Here is a 15,549-nt window from a genome sequence, read left to right on the forward strand (position 1 = left end):
TCCCTACAACTCCATGGACCCACATTGCTATGGACTTCATTACCGATCTGCCACTGTCCTCGAGATGTACGGTTATCTTGGTGGTCGTTGTTCGGTTCTCTAAGATGGCTCACTTTGTGCCTTTGTCCAGTCTGCCTTCTGCCCCTGAGTTGGCGAAGATTTTCTTGCCCAACATTTTTCGACTCCATGGCTTTCGTCTCTGACAGAGGAGTCCAATTTACCTCCCGATTTTGGCGAGATCTCTGCTGTTTGATGAAGATAACTCTGGATTTCTCCTCAGCTTATCACCCCCAGTCAAACGGACAAGTGGAACGGGTCAATCAAGTCCTAACTTCCTACCTCCGGCATTTTTCCAACGCTCACCAGGATGACTGGGTTTCTCTTCTTCCGTGGGCTGAATTCGCATACAACAATCATCCCAGTGAAGCTTCTTCCAAGTCTCCCTTTTATGTGGTTTTTAGTCAACATCCCAGAATCCCCCTTCCCGTTTCCCCCACCTCGGGTGTACCGGCGGCGGACTCTGTGTCTGTAGACTTCTCCCAGATTTGGAGGGACACCAGGGAGGCCCTAGAGAGAGCCAGTCACAAAATGAAGTGTTTTGCGGACAAAAAACGTTTAGACGCTCCTCCGTACTCCCGCGGGGAGAGGGTCTGGCTATCCTCACGGTATATTAGGTTAAAAGTCCCTTCCTATAAGTTGGGCCCACGTTTCATCGGTCCTTTTGAAATCCTGAAGCGTGTCAATGACGTGGCCTACAAATTAAAATTGCCCGCCTCGCTAAGAATTCCTAATGTTTTCCATGTATCCCTCCTCAAACCTGCGGTATTCAATCACTTCCACTCAATTGCTTCTCCAAATTTCCACCCCTGCAGTTCTGATAATACCTTTGAGGTTAAAGATATACTCGCCATGAAGACTGTTAGGGGTCGAACCTTGTTTTTGGTTGATTGGAAAGGTTTCGGTCCTGAGGAGAGGTCCTGGGAACCTTGAGAAAACATTGATGCACCTTTGATCATGAAATGATTTTTCAACAGCCTTTGGAGGGGAGGGAGTAGAGGGGGGTACTATCACGCCCGCCGCCGGTGCCAATATTCACCTGCGTGATTCCGTGCGCACCTCCCGGCACACACCCGCTCCACGACGTGCCCCCGCTCCTGACATCCGGCCTACCCAACATCGGTCCTACACTCCTACGGCTGGCGCTCTGACTGCATCATGTGACGCGGTGGTCCAGCCCCCAACATGGCGGCGCCCACCGCCTATTTCTTCCCGGCGTCTTCCCAGGTAAGACGCCTGTGTATCGTTCTCGTGCCGCTGTCCATTTGGTCCGCTCTCATTACGCTCCAGGCCCTATATCTTCTCCTCGTTTTCCCTGCTTGTGCTTTTGCTGACTGCTTCTGTGCTTGCTACCTCTGCGCCCGTCTCTGTCTCACCGCTGGCACCTTCCTCTTGCCTTTGTCTCTGCCTATCCTTACAGTGTGCCTGCTGTCCTTTGGTTTCCTTGTCCATTTAGGTTCTTATCTCTCCCTCTCTCTTGCAGCCGCCAGCCTCCGATGGTCCTGAACCCTCCACGTCTGTGTCTCCTTCTGGCTCCGTATTCGCTGTTATCCCATACCGCTACTCCTCTGACTCTCACCCAAGTCTCCCTGGTGCTCACCCAGTTGCCCCTTTGGCTCCGGCTGTCATGGTTCCATCCCTTGTGGGCCTGCCCCTAACACTCCCTGTATAGGAGGCTTCACCAGGCCAGTTCGTCCGCAAGGGCTCTGGAGCCGTGACCCAGAGGGTCCACTCCGGGTTATTATCTCATTATCTGCCATCTTAGCACAATCCGTAACAAGTAGAGGGAGGAAACACAAGGAGTTCAGTGTATGGGCCATTTGGGTGGGCATGGGGAGGCTATGGGGGAGACGACATGGTCATGTACACCTGGGGTGGGTGACGACATGGTGCTGCACACCTGGGGTGGGTGATGCCATGGTGCTGCACACCAGGGGTAGGTGACGACATGGTGCTGCACACCTGGGGTGACATGAGGGGGTGATATGGTGCTGCTGCTGCACATGGTGTATATAGGGAGGCTTTGTGGGGCTCATGCTGTATATATAGTGAGGCTCTGTGTGGCTCATGCAGTGTATATAGTGAGGCTGTGTGGGGCTCATGCTGCATATGGGGTAGGCTGTGTGGGGCTCATGCAGTATATGGGGATGCTGTGTGGGGCTCATGCAGTGTATATGGGGAGGCTGTATGGGGCTCATGCAGTGTATATGGTGAGGCTGTGTGGGGCTCATGCAGTATATAGGGAGGCTGTGTGGGGCTCATGCAGTATATAGGGAGGCTGTGTGGGGCTCATGCAGTATATTGGGAGGCTGTGTGGGGCTCATACAGTGTATATGGGGAGGCTGTGTGGGGCTCTTGCAGTATATGGGGAGGCTGTGTGGGGCTCATGCAGTATATGGGGAGGCTGTGTGGGGCTCATGCAGTATATAGGGAGGCTGTGTGGGTCTCATGCTGTATATAAGGAGGCTGTGTGGGTCTCATGCCGCATATAGGGAGGCTGTGTGGGTCTCATGCCGCATATAAGGGGCTGTTGGGAGGGCTCATACAATATATTGAAGGGGCTGTGCTCGGGTTCAAACGATATATAGGGGGATGTCGGCATTCATAATTCTGCTCAATATACAATTCTGATACAATTAATATTAATAAAATGATCAATAATATAATAATTACAAAATATCAATATTAATATTGAGAATAATTAATTTTGGCCTATTGATTCAGCCCTCCTCGACAGTCATGGTCTCTCATGTGGCCCCTCAGGAAAATTAATTGCCCACCCCTTTTATAGAGGGTCACAACCACATTATAGGGGGTCACATTCACATTACAGTGGGTGACATCCACATTATAGAGGGTCACAAACATTATAGAGGGTCACATCCACAATATAGAGGGTCACAAACATTATAGATGGTCACATCCACATTGTGAGAGTTGCATCCACATTCTAGAGAGTCACATCCACATTTTAGAGGGTCACATGATGTGACCCTCTAAAATGTGGATGTGACTCTGTACAATGTGGACGTGGTCCTCTAAAATGTGGATGTGGTCCTCTAAAATATGGATGTGGCCCTCTAAAATGTGGATGTGACCCTCTAAAATGTGTATGTTAATGTGGATGTGACCCTGTGTAATGGGGATGTGGCCCTTTGTAATGGGGATGTGGCCCTCTAAAATGTGGAGAGAGAAAGAAAGAACAGAGAGAAAGAAAGAGGAGAAAGAAAGAACAAAGCGAAAGAAACAGAGAGAGAGAAAGGAAGAGAGGAAAGAAAGAAAGAACAGAGAGAGGGAAAGGAAGTGGGGAAAGAAAGAACAGAGAGAAAGAAAGAGAACAGAGAGAGAGAAAGAAAAAAGAAAGATTAGAGAGAGAAAGAACAGAGAGAGAGAAAGAAAAAAGAAAGATTAGAGAGAGAAAGAAAGAAGGGAAAGAAAGAAAGAACAGAGAGAGAGAAAGGAATAGGGGAAAGAAAGAACGAACAGAAAGAAAGAAAAACCAGAGAGAAAGAAAAAAAGAAAGATTAGAGAGAGAAAGAAAGAACAGAGAGAGAGAGAAAGAAACAGAGAAAAAAAGAAAGATTCTATAAAGATACTGTAGCAGCCCGGCTCCCATTGTAATGCCCACCTGAGCCTCCCGATGCAGGACATATCATGGCCGACATCCCCGAGTCCAAGGCGATCCCGCTGTCCGTGCTGTCATTGGAGGACACAGTGATGGATCTGAAGCATTCCCTGAAGTGCCTCCATCGTTCTGTCACAATTTCCTCCCAAAATTACATAATTTCTGGTCAGCTTCTAGCACGTCATTTCCGGTGGAATGTCACGTGCAAATTTTAAAGTGCTCCTCGAGGCTCTGCCATGTACTCCTGTGTCCGTGGGAAAAGTAAACTCCCAGCGAGGGCAGACTCTCTCTAAAATCAGGACTGTCCCGCTGGATCTGGGACGGTTGGGCGGTATAAATGCTCCCCACCATTCACCTTGTACACGCATGGCTCTGCATACACACACGGTTCCGCTTTCTATGCCTCATACACACACGGCTCCACTCCGTACACCTCGCACACACAAGGCTCCACTCAGTACACACATGGCTTCACTCTGTAAATCTCATACACATGCGGCTCTGCTCCGTACACCTTGAACACACGCAGCCACACTCTGTACACTTTGTACACACATGGCTCTACTCCATAAACCTTGTACACATGCAGCTTTGTTCCATACACCTCGTACACAGGCGGCTCCGCTTTGCTCCGTACACCCCGTACACACACGGCTCCACTCCGTACACCCAGTACACACATGGCTCTGCTCCGCTCTGTACACACACGGCTCAGCACCGTACACTTTCTACACACAGCACTCCGCTCAATACACTTCGTACACACACGGCTCTGCTCCATACACCTCATACCCATGAGGCTCTGCTCCTTAAACCTCGTACACACACGGCTCCGCTCTGTACACCTCATACACACGTGGCTCTGCTCCATACACCTTGAACACACACGGCTCCGCTCCGTACACATCATACACATGCAGCTCCGCTCCGTACACCTCGTACACACACAGCTCTGCTACATCCACCCTGTAAACCCCTCCTGACCCCACACATACACTTGCCCTCATCCAGCACGATGACAAGCAGCACAGCAGAGTCCTGCATACAGTGAGGCCCCTGATCACGTGACCCCTGACTCCTCCCCTCCTGTGACCTCAACACACGTCCTGTGCACTGTACACAGAAATGATTGAACATAGTGGCTGGGCGCAGAATGTAACAGTGGGCCACCGCCCCCCCTGGTAGCTACCTACTGCTCCAATTCCAGTGCGTCACCAGCTGTCATGGCAATGCGGTCTCAGCCTGTGCAGTCAGTGCAGTGACGGAGTCCCGCCCACCAGCCCCATGCTGTCTGTGTCTGTCTGCTCTGTGTGGCTGGCTGCTCAATCTCCTCTCCACTACCGCGGGCCGCGCCGGCGTGGCCGCGGCTGCCGGACATATTTTCTATAATGTAATGAGCACGCTGTGGTTATGGGGCGGGCGAGCGGCGCGGCCCTGTCTGACGCTAATTAACCGGCATGGGGGCAAATGCCTCTCTGCCACCTGGCCCAGCCCGCCCCTGGCAGCAGTATTACCGCAAAGTGCAAGAGTGCGTGGAACGAAGTTTGTCCCAAGCCAGGCAGAGACAGGAAAAGAGCTACAACCAACAAGCTTTGGCTACTCCTTTAGTATCAGGAGAACAGGTCCTCAAAAGAAAGATGAGGATCCACAAACTGGACCATCAGTGGGAAGCTGAACCATACACCTTCATGCCTTCAAACTTTGATAATACCAAGGTATGCCTCGTCAGTAAGGATGGAGGAGAAATCTCAGCAGCAGTGGGGAGGGATCATCTGAAAATATGCCCTGACCAATTGAGAAACAAAGAGGAAGACCAAGATGTCCCTCAACCCATAGAAGAGGTGGAAGAGAAGATCTATACCATTCTTGGAGACTTTCCCCGGTCTTGGACGAAGGTGAATCAAGCCATCGTAGTACCTGTCCTGATCTTTCCCCAGCCTACTGCACCTGAAGCAGCAGAGACTTTAGACACGTCGGCTCCAGTAATAGATGCCACATCTGCAGTGGAACGTGAAATTTTGCCCCCTGCTAGCGATGAATCTGTCAGACCCATGGTGAGTCTAAGAAGTCGCAGACGGCTGCCCAGTTTACGAGTAAGATGTAGGCCTACCAGTAGCACAGACACTAGTAGGTCCACAACATCAACAACAAACACACTAGACCAGACTAGGTCATTACAGATACGAGTACTGCATAGATCTGTCAGGGGTGCTTCAGCAGCACCGCCACCTCAAGTAACAAGGACACAGATAGAGTGCACGTGGAGGACTCTTACCCGCAGCCACGGGAGTCCTGTGTCTAACGTGGGTAGGAGCAGAGTAACTTGAGGACCTGCTGGAGGTGGATCAGCGATGAGGAGCTAGGTGCGCACCGGACCTACGATCATGTGACCGCAGGGGGTGGGGCTTAGCAACCTACTACTGCAGATGATGTAGTATACTTGCTGCAGGAATACTGAAGTGGAGGAGAGGGGAACTCAGGTCAGGCAAGCCAGGAGGTCATACACAGGGCAGGCAGCGAGTTACAGGAGGGATAATCACAGAAAGGTCAATACATAGCCAGGGGTCATACACAGAGCGGGCAGCGAGGTACAGGAGGGATAATCACAGAAAGGTCAATATGTAGCCAGGGGTCATACACAGAGCGGACAGCGAGGTACAGGAGGGATAATCACAGAAAGGTCAATACGTAGCCAGGGGTCATACACAGAGCCGGCATAGAGGTACAGAGTCAGAATACAAGAGACGTTAACCGAGCCAGGACCGAATCAAACACCAAGCAAGCATACGAAGACAGGCATGAAGCGCAGACAGAACAGGGTCAGGCACACTCAGCTAGGAGTATAAACGACAGGGGACGGCTCCTCCATGAGGCTATAAGAACCCTCCCCAGATCCAAAGAGAGGCTTCCCAGATTAACCTCTGCACCGCTTAACCTGGAGCCTCAGTAAACCATGACAAGATCCACCCGTAGTACGAGAGGTCAGGTCCCAGCCCGGTATAGGGACTAAAATATAAATAAGTTAATAATGTGTAGAATTGCAACCATTAAGCATGAGAGCCAACAGAGACTTACTGCATGAACTTTTAAATATTCATTATAACCTGTTGAAGGACAATTGGGCCACAGGACTATGTGTGGCCAGGACCTTACTTGTAAATAGTTACCCCGACTTGGCCTTGAAAATAAGCCACTGGAGTGACCAAAAACTAGGCCCACCTACAGAGTTCCCTGTAGGCACACCCAGGGTCGACACACAAAGTGGGCTAAGGCGGTTCCAACCAACCAAACTCCAGGTACACGGACAAAGACAATTCCTGGATGGCAGCATAAGGACTAGGCACTGCAGTAAATATGTTATTGCTTTTCTTTCTGGGATTTGGTAATTTTTACATTTTTAAGACTTTGTAGATTTTCATTAATTGTTATTAACTGTTTTTGTTATGTTTTATCAGTCTTGGAGGTACTGAAGTTAACTAAGGGGGAATGTGGCACCCCAGAGTCCGGTTACCATGGTGACACTGCCTCCCTCTTAGGGGTGATGTCATGCCTGGAGGCAGGGGGGTCTCCATGCCAGGTAATACACAGCGTGCATCGCAATTCCTGCTCCAGGCCAGAGGGGGAGCTCTAGACCTGACTTCAGGGGAGCTGTTCTCTCTGGTGGGGAGGAGGAGTCAGTTATGTCTGTTTGGCAGTTGGTCAGTGGAGAGGGAAGGGACAGGAGTGGAGTCAAGGGTTCTGGGGAATTGAAGCTGCATGGAGCTGACCCCAGAGTGGAGCGCTGACAAAAAGGACGCCAGAGTCCTTGGCTGGGCGGGTTGTTATGAGCTCATTTTCTGCTCCACCAGTTGAGAGTTCCCCTTCCGTTCTCCCTCTGGTGGTGACGGTATGTGGTGAGGTTAGTTTGAGTGGTAGTGATCTGCCACCTGGTGAGGAAGATAGTGATTGGATCTCTGGAGTATCAGACTGGATATAAGACAGCCAACGCCCAATCCTGTTGCTGGTGATTCAGTCTGTTTCTCAGGTCTAGGACTCAGCTCTGTTCCAGTCTTCTAAAGATAAGTTTGTTTTTTTGCTAATGTTCACACTTGCTCTTGTTGGTCTTTTCAGTTTTTTGTGTGGTCAGCCAGCCCAGCTGGGCTGTGCTGAATTTCCACTCTTATTTGCCAAATTGCCTTTTTTTTTGTCCCTTATTAGATTGGCCTCTTTTTTCTCTGTCTCAGAATATTTCAGAGTTCTGATATAGTGGGAGAAGTCTAGTGACTTCAGGGTTAATTTTGCTATCAGTTGTGTTGGACATTTTGTAGGTTTTTTTTGCAGACTGCAGACAGTGTCTTTCCTTTCCTGTCCATTCTAGTTAGTCTGGCCCCATCGTTTGCTCAGCCTATTTTCCTGCCTTTGTTTCTGTTTTCATCCTTTTTCACCGTCAATACATGTGGGGGCTGTCTCTCCTTTGGGGTCTGCTCTGGGGCAGTTAGTTTTCCCCTTTTCCTGCTTTAGGCTTATTTATTTTCTCCGGTTGTGACGAGGCGTCTAGGACCACCGTAGGAACGCTTCACGACTGCTGATAGTTGCGTGTTAGGATCAGGGGTCTGCAGTCTGCATAGTTACCAACCTCTTTGGTTTTCTGAGACTTAGCTTGTGTTGTTTTGTATTTCCTCCTCGGCTACCCGTTCATAACAGCGGGTGCTGTACAGCCCGACAGTCGAATCTGGAGGGCAGGGAACTGCAAACTCCCTGGCCACACCGAACACCCAGAGGCACCGCAGCAGACCAAGAGCCCGGGGCTGACAATGAAAAGGCAGTGCCCATGATAGGCTCATGCTGTATGCCATACAGGTTAAAACCAATACGCAGGAGAGGGCCACAGCTTAGCTAAAGGCAGCAGGGACCCGAAAATAGAACGCAGCAGGAAGGTCCCCAACCCCACCTGGCAGGGTGGACCCCCTGAATGCCTCCAGGCTAACCGGACTCCTTCTGTCATCTGTAACTGGTACTCCGGATTGCATTTTCAGCTACCATGAAGTAAAATTTAAAGAAAAGTGTACTTCTCTGTGTCCCTTACTTATTCTCTGCACCCCAATGTTCACCACCACCTGAACAGCCAAAAATATTTGCCCTGGGGCCCTGCTCTACCCATGGGGAGCAGTACCATCTTTGCTGCATCACCATCAGCCCCAGTGGACCTGAACCGCAGCATCGGCCACCCATTGCCGAACACCACGGGTGGCATCATAACTCAATACCATATAACTATCCCCCATTTTATGACATGGCCAGGGCCACGGAAATGGACCACGGCCCCGTGACCTCCCCCAAAGAACTGTCCGGCCTGATTCCGAGTACCCCCCGGCCCTGGGGGACGTGTCACAAGAACAGATGAAGATTTTAAGAAGCAGTAAAATGCAAAATTGTTTGTATTTCCAAGTACTATCCAATGATACCAATATATCAAGATCGGAAATGTGGCGCCCTGCGTTTTTACCGCCCCAAAAGGGTTAAATATGTGCTGTTTTGTATGTGTTTTGGGAGCAATGGGAGTTATGCTTTCTCTGCTAGAGACCACAACACACAATTCACCTCACTCCCTCACTTGTCTGAAACTTAGAGCTTTGCAGACACACCCTAACTGGGAGGGGGAGGAGCAGAGTTGTTGTTTAGTGTGAAGAAGGAGATGAAGAAGAATGCTCTTGGAAGCCATTAGACATGTGCTCTATCCAGGAGTAGAACTACGAAGCATCAGGGAATCAGCCCCTAGACCATCCATGCTTTCAGAGCAGGGTGGTAAGCTGAGAGACTGTTTGGGATTATACAACCAACAGCATCGTGCTTTCCCCGGGAAAACTGCAACAAATTAAGGTCAGTGAAGGATTGTGCAAAAGGGAACTTGAGCTGCCCCACAAAGGACCCCAGCTGCAAGTTGCCAAGGGGGAAATACACAGTGAGTAGAAGCTATACTGGAAGTTTTTAAACTCCGGGAAGCCTTGGTCCCTGAAGGGATTAGAATAGCAGGAAGTATACACTGAGTCACAAGCAGAGTGAAGGATAACTCCCATTTTGCAAAGCAGACTGTAACCTGGTGAGAGTTGTAATATCTCCTCTGAACTGCACCCGAACTACAGTAAATGATAAAGTGACTTTCCTTGTCTCCTGCCTTATTACTCCGTGCCTTCTACTTCCATCACAATCTCTGGGGGTCTGCCCTGGTTGGAGAGGGTTTAACATCTGCACTGCCATCACCATCTACTCCCCCAGGGATCATCTGCAGTGCCGGCTATACTACAGTCGAACACTCCAACTGGTGTCACGAATCACTCCATAAACTTCATCCCTGATCAATTCTACCCCTTTTACATGCCACTGTGACATTTCCCATTGAAGTTAACGGGCCCGGTACCGAGTATCCCACGGCCTCTGGGGTGCGTCAGAATAACCCTTGAAATTTGTTCTATCCTATAGGCATCCTGTGTGTAATAATAAGAAAATCAACATTCATAAATTAATGATTGCAGCTATAAACTGGTGAAAAAATATTTCAGAATAATGATTTTCCATTTTATAAATATAGCAGTTTCATTTTTACAAAAAATAAGTAACTTGCGTTTTTTTTAATAAAATGTTACTTTATTGGAAACTCAGGAAATAGAAAGCAACTTCATTTCCTACAAAGTCTTGCATATTTATTATCAACTTGCAGAAGCTATGAAACAACTAAATTGCGCTAATGTATTCCCTTATTGTGTATGTTATTCAAGGATGCATATGGAAAAGATTTAAAACCGGGGTGTTCATTGAGCTTCAGTGTTAGGTTTGTCTGCAACCCCAACTTCACCTTTAGCATAAGCCTTCACAAGACCACAAATCAACTCTGCAAACTGTTCTAAATTAATTCCTTTTTCCTTGAGATTTTCGACAGCGCCGATCAGTTTCTTAGCTGTCTCTGGATGACTTGGATTCTGCAAAATAACAAAAGTAAGTACATTTTTGGAGGAGGTATTATTAGACTGAAGATCACATTACTGAGAAATCATTCAGTGCTGTGTGCATGTGATAACCCAGTTACATGCTTTACATTTTATTTTGTTTTTGCCAACAATTGACTGTCTTTTATAGTAATACTGTGGAATTTTCAAAGACATTACTGCACAACATGAGATTATTTAAATATGTTCACTACCATGACTTATTATTCTACCATTAAAACAAATTTATTAGAAAATATCTTTATATTTAATATTTCATAAATTTATTTAAATACCATTATGTCCAAAAATTGTAAAAGTATTCTAGTAATACCTTTATTGGCTGACCAGAAAAATTATATTTGCAATATTAATTACTGGTTAGCCAATAAAAGTATTACGCATAGCTCCTAGAATTTTGTCATTTTTGGGCATTAAAGTATATACAGTATATCAAATTTTCTGTCTAAGGCCACCTTCACATGTCAATGTCTCCGGTATGTATGGTGACAGTTTCCACACATACCTGAGACACTTACACACGTAGACCCATTCATTTGTCTACACATGTCAGTGTTTTGCCCACGGACCATATGTCCGTGGGCAAAACATGCTGACATGTCCTGTTTTATCAGCAGCATGGGTAGCAAAACATCCTGCAAATGTACACAAGGATGACATCTGTGTGTCATCAATGTGACACGTATCGGTGCCTGGGAAAAAGCGGCACAGTTTGCGCTGTTCCCAGGCAATGGATTCTGAAGGCACCGCCTGGTCTCCCTGAGATTTGCATGACCAAGCTACAATGATGGGAGCTGTATTCATTTGGGTTCAGCAATCGCTCTGTACATCGTGTGTAAAATAAATAATTTTTAAAAAATGGCGTGGCGTAATTTTCATAACGAGCAGATGGAAAGTCGACCGCTGGGGGCTGAGGTTAATAATCTGGGAAAAGGGACAATATCCCAAAAGGTTCCCAGGCTATTAATTACAGCTCATAGCTGTTTTCTTCACTTTTACTGGTGAGTTTATGGGGGACCCCAGAAAAAAATGATGCTGGGTCCCCCTATAAATTCTAACCAGCAAAGGCTAAACAGACAGCGATGGGTTGATATCAATAGCCTGGGAAGGGGCCAGGGATATTGACCCCATACCAGGCTGCACCCTGACATGCATTTCACTGGCTGCTTCCTCAAGGGGGTGTTGTGTGTATGTGCCAAAGTCCCTCATCAATTCAAACATCAACCAATCACTTGATCCAAAGCATATGCAACTACTGCACATTTTTGTATTGCACTTATTACTGACATGGATCACTATTTTAAACATTTATTATGCTCACACCTGAGCATGTTTGTTTTTTATTTTGTCTTATATTCCCTTTATATTTTTCTGATTAATACTTTCGTGATATATTTTTAACTATTTCAATAAATTATTATATTTTATTCATTGAAAGTGTAACACATTATTCTGGTATATAATAATCCAGAAATCCTAGTGGTATAAAATGTGCCCAAAATAAGGCTCTACACCAGTTTAATTTAGGATTGATTCTAAAAGATTGGAAACTCTATGGCGCAATGTTTGAAATGAATTTTTGTCTCCTTTATAGGGGTTAAAAAAGTGAATCATTGATCACAGAATGTCTCGCAGCTGGGAGCACCTGTGATCAAAAGTAATCTGTGGAGAACTATAGTGGTAAGAGTCGGTTTACAAGGACAGCCGGCGGCACTAAATCACTGGCGATTGGAAAACATTTACTGATTGTCAGTCATTTACTGGCCTGCTACAACAGACTGACTGCAGTAAACGATGCACACTGAATAACCTGCAATAAATAGTTCAGTGTGCATAGGCTGCTATTGTTTTCGCCATAGCCAGTCCTTTTTCCAGGGAACAAAAATCTTCTGTGCTACTCAAAGATCCTTTCACCTGATGAAAAAGTGTTTTGCTCGTTCATCCGGGGATCGGCAGCCTGTTCACACTTATTAAAAACGCTCACTCACAATAATCTATCAGTGTAAATGAACCTTAAATGTTAATTTTAACTACAGGGGAGATATAAATTATAATCAATGGGCGATAGATTCAAAGGAGGTAACTCAGGACTATTTATTTTTTTTTACTACGGGCCTAATAACTAACAGGGTGGTAGTTGCTACCTACAGTACCTGCTTATGAACTGCGCCAATCTCGGCTGGCACAAAGAGGTCACAGACTGCTCCTGCCGATGATTCTTCAGCTTCCACTGGTGTCACCGTCGACAAAGCAGTTCCTTCTCTTCCGCACTGCTCTGTTGACAGGGCATGACTACTGGTGTCATGCTGATTGACAGCCAGCACCTAGCTGCTTAACTGCAGAGAGTTGGCTGTCAATCAGCATGACGTCACACCTGTCGACAATGCATGCTGGAAGAGAAGTCGCTGCTCTGTTTACGTGGAGTAGCTGAATCACCGATGTCAGCGGTCAGTGATCGCTATGTGCCCACTCTAAGTAGAACAGGCAGGTAGTTGCCTCAGTTAGCAATGAACTGCCTGCTAGTTATTAGTCGCATAGTAAAAAAATAAAATAGCCATGGACAACCCATTTAAAGTGAGCCTGTAACCCAACTCATGCAGCCTAATCCAAGGTGCAGCATAAATCAGAGCCCAGCTGCGTGACTGTAGCAAGGTATGATTTAGTCTGAAATGCTCTGGCGTTTCAGAAAAAGCATATATTGAAACTCTGGGAGACACAAGATAAGTGTGTGTGTACATAGGGAGACAACTGTCAATCACTTGGAGCAGGGAAGGGTGAATCTGACCAGGGATCACAGGGTGAGGTCTGAATAGTGTGGCGCTGCCCTTGGCAGGATTTTCAAACATGGAGCTGAAGCATTTCAGAGAAAACATACCTGACTGCAATTACGTAGCCAGGATCTGATTCATGCTACCCGTGGTTTTGGGTAACATGAATCTGGTGACAGGTTCCCTTTAACGCATAGATCTGTTGAATCTTCAAGTGGAAAAGATGATTTTTGAACTCTGGAAAGAGGGTGAAATCATAAATCCAGGCTCCAAATTATTCAAGGTGCATTACTTGTAGTGGTTTCACCTGGTCCCTGGAGCTTGAGAGGCCCAAAAGGTCACTTTGGCTGATATGAGAAGATGAATACTATTAAAGTGTTGCAGAGAAAATTAATTTTACTCTTGCAATAAAATGGTTTCACCCAGGAGCGTAATAATCACGGTCGCAAGGGTCGCGACCGAATCCCTGTGGGTGAGGGGTCCGCCGACGCCAGCACAAACTTCAACTGGATTTGTGTCCATGGATGCACATTCAGCTAACGAGTATTGTGGCACAGAAACCCACCAGGTCTGTGCGCTGCATTGCATACTGCAGTCCAATCAGAGGCCAGCAGCTGATGTCGGAATGTACATGACTGGGGGCGTATGGCAGTAATGTCAGGCGTTCCGGTCACTTGCTCGCAGAAGTCAACTTCCAGCTTCAGAAGAGGATGCTGCTTGGCAGGGTAGCGCAGGGATGCATGGTAGAATGATTTCATTTTTATATGCATTAAAGGACAGCTGCAGGATGGGAGAAACATACCAGGATGGGGATATATATTCCAAGATGGGGTCCAGCATAAGAGACATATATACCAGGATATGTACAGCATGGGGGACATGATATATATATCAAGAGTTAACATATACACCACAATGGGCATGCAGGTCATATATACCAGGATGAGTATTTATATTCCAGAATGGAGAGAGGATTAGGGACATATATACCAGGATGGGGGACATATATACTAGGATTGGCTCAGGATGGGGGACATATATATATTAGGAAGGTTAACATATACACCAGGATAGGGAGCCTATATACCAGTCTGCAGGTCATATATACCAGATCAGTATTTATATACCAGGATGGGGGCATATTACTAGGATGGAATCAGAATGGGGGACATATATATTTGGAAGGAGCCCAAGAAGGGGGACATTACTACCTAATGGGTGAGGGTGGGCAAATAGTTCTTATAAGATTTAGAACTCTACATTGGCTAATACATCTGACCAACATGCGGGAGTGGGGGGAATATAGAACAGGTCCAAATTTTGCACCTGGACACATCGTACATCGGACTATCGTTAGGCCATTGGTTACTTTTGATTAACAAGCTTTTTCCTCATCCGTCAGATGATTGGTGGCTAATTTAGATAGCGCTGATAAAAGTATTCTTAGCAATGCACATTCCTTATTATTGGCCATTAGGAGCAGCACTCTACATATCTAGCATACTATGTTCTCCAGTTTTACTTTCTTCTCCTAAATGACCAGATCTTATGCCATGCTTTATGTAGCAAGCTACTGTCTCTGTGAGTTACATGGTAATCTAAATGCATTGCTTCTATTTTCTGGTATCAGAAAAAACATGTAAATATACTACTAACCTTCATTATTGCACTAAAATTTGCTAGCATGAACTTATCAACTTCTTCGTCTTTTGCAACTCCATCATTTCCAGCATACTTGTAAAACTCCTCAAATATGCATTTGAGACATTTCATAATTGGAGTATCCTCTGCCATTATGTACTGATGATAAGGTAACCTTATAATGAGAAAAAAAATTATTTTAGCATAGAAATGATAACTATCTATATATATGTAGTATAAAATTAGTCCCATGAACATATCTTTGGTTTGAGTGCTGTCTGGAAAAAATGGACCTCATTCAGACCAATGTTATTCAATAGAGCAGTGCAGATGAGCAGATGAGCCATTGTTTTCACCTACTGAATTTGCATGTGAAAAAATTGCAGCATGCACTGGTTTCTCCTATAAATCGGATGAGACTCAACTCGATGGGTGCGTGAAAAAAAATCGGATGCCATATTGAGTGACAGTATAG

The 15,549-nt window shown here is 46.4% G+C and overlaps 1 long non-coding RNA gene across 1 annotated transcript in view; it reads right to left on the bottom strand.

The window, feature by feature from the left end:
* Window positions 1-10,284: 10,284 nt before the first annotated feature.
* LOC141052261 (uncharacterized) overlaps window positions 10,285-15,549 on the bottom strand; it is a 28,126-nt gene continuing 22,861 nt past the window's right edge. The window contains exons 2-3 of the long non-coding RNA XR_012220770.1: window positions 15,090-15,249; window positions 10,285-10,638 (exon numbers count right to left, since the gene is read on the bottom strand). This is a non-coding gene — a long non-coding RNA (uncharacterized lncRNA). The remainder of the gene's footprint in view (window positions 10,639-15,089; window positions 15,250-15,549) is intronic.

This window comes from Dendrobates tinctorius, unplaced genomic scaffold (genome assembly GCF_039654945.1).
Source record: "Dendrobates tinctorius isolate UK_male_01 unplaced genomic scaffold, ASM3965494v1 ptg000159l, whole genome shotgun sequence".
Lineage (NCBI taxonomy): Eukaryota > Metazoa > Chordata > Amphibia > Anura > Dendrobatidae > Dendrobates > Dendrobates tinctorius.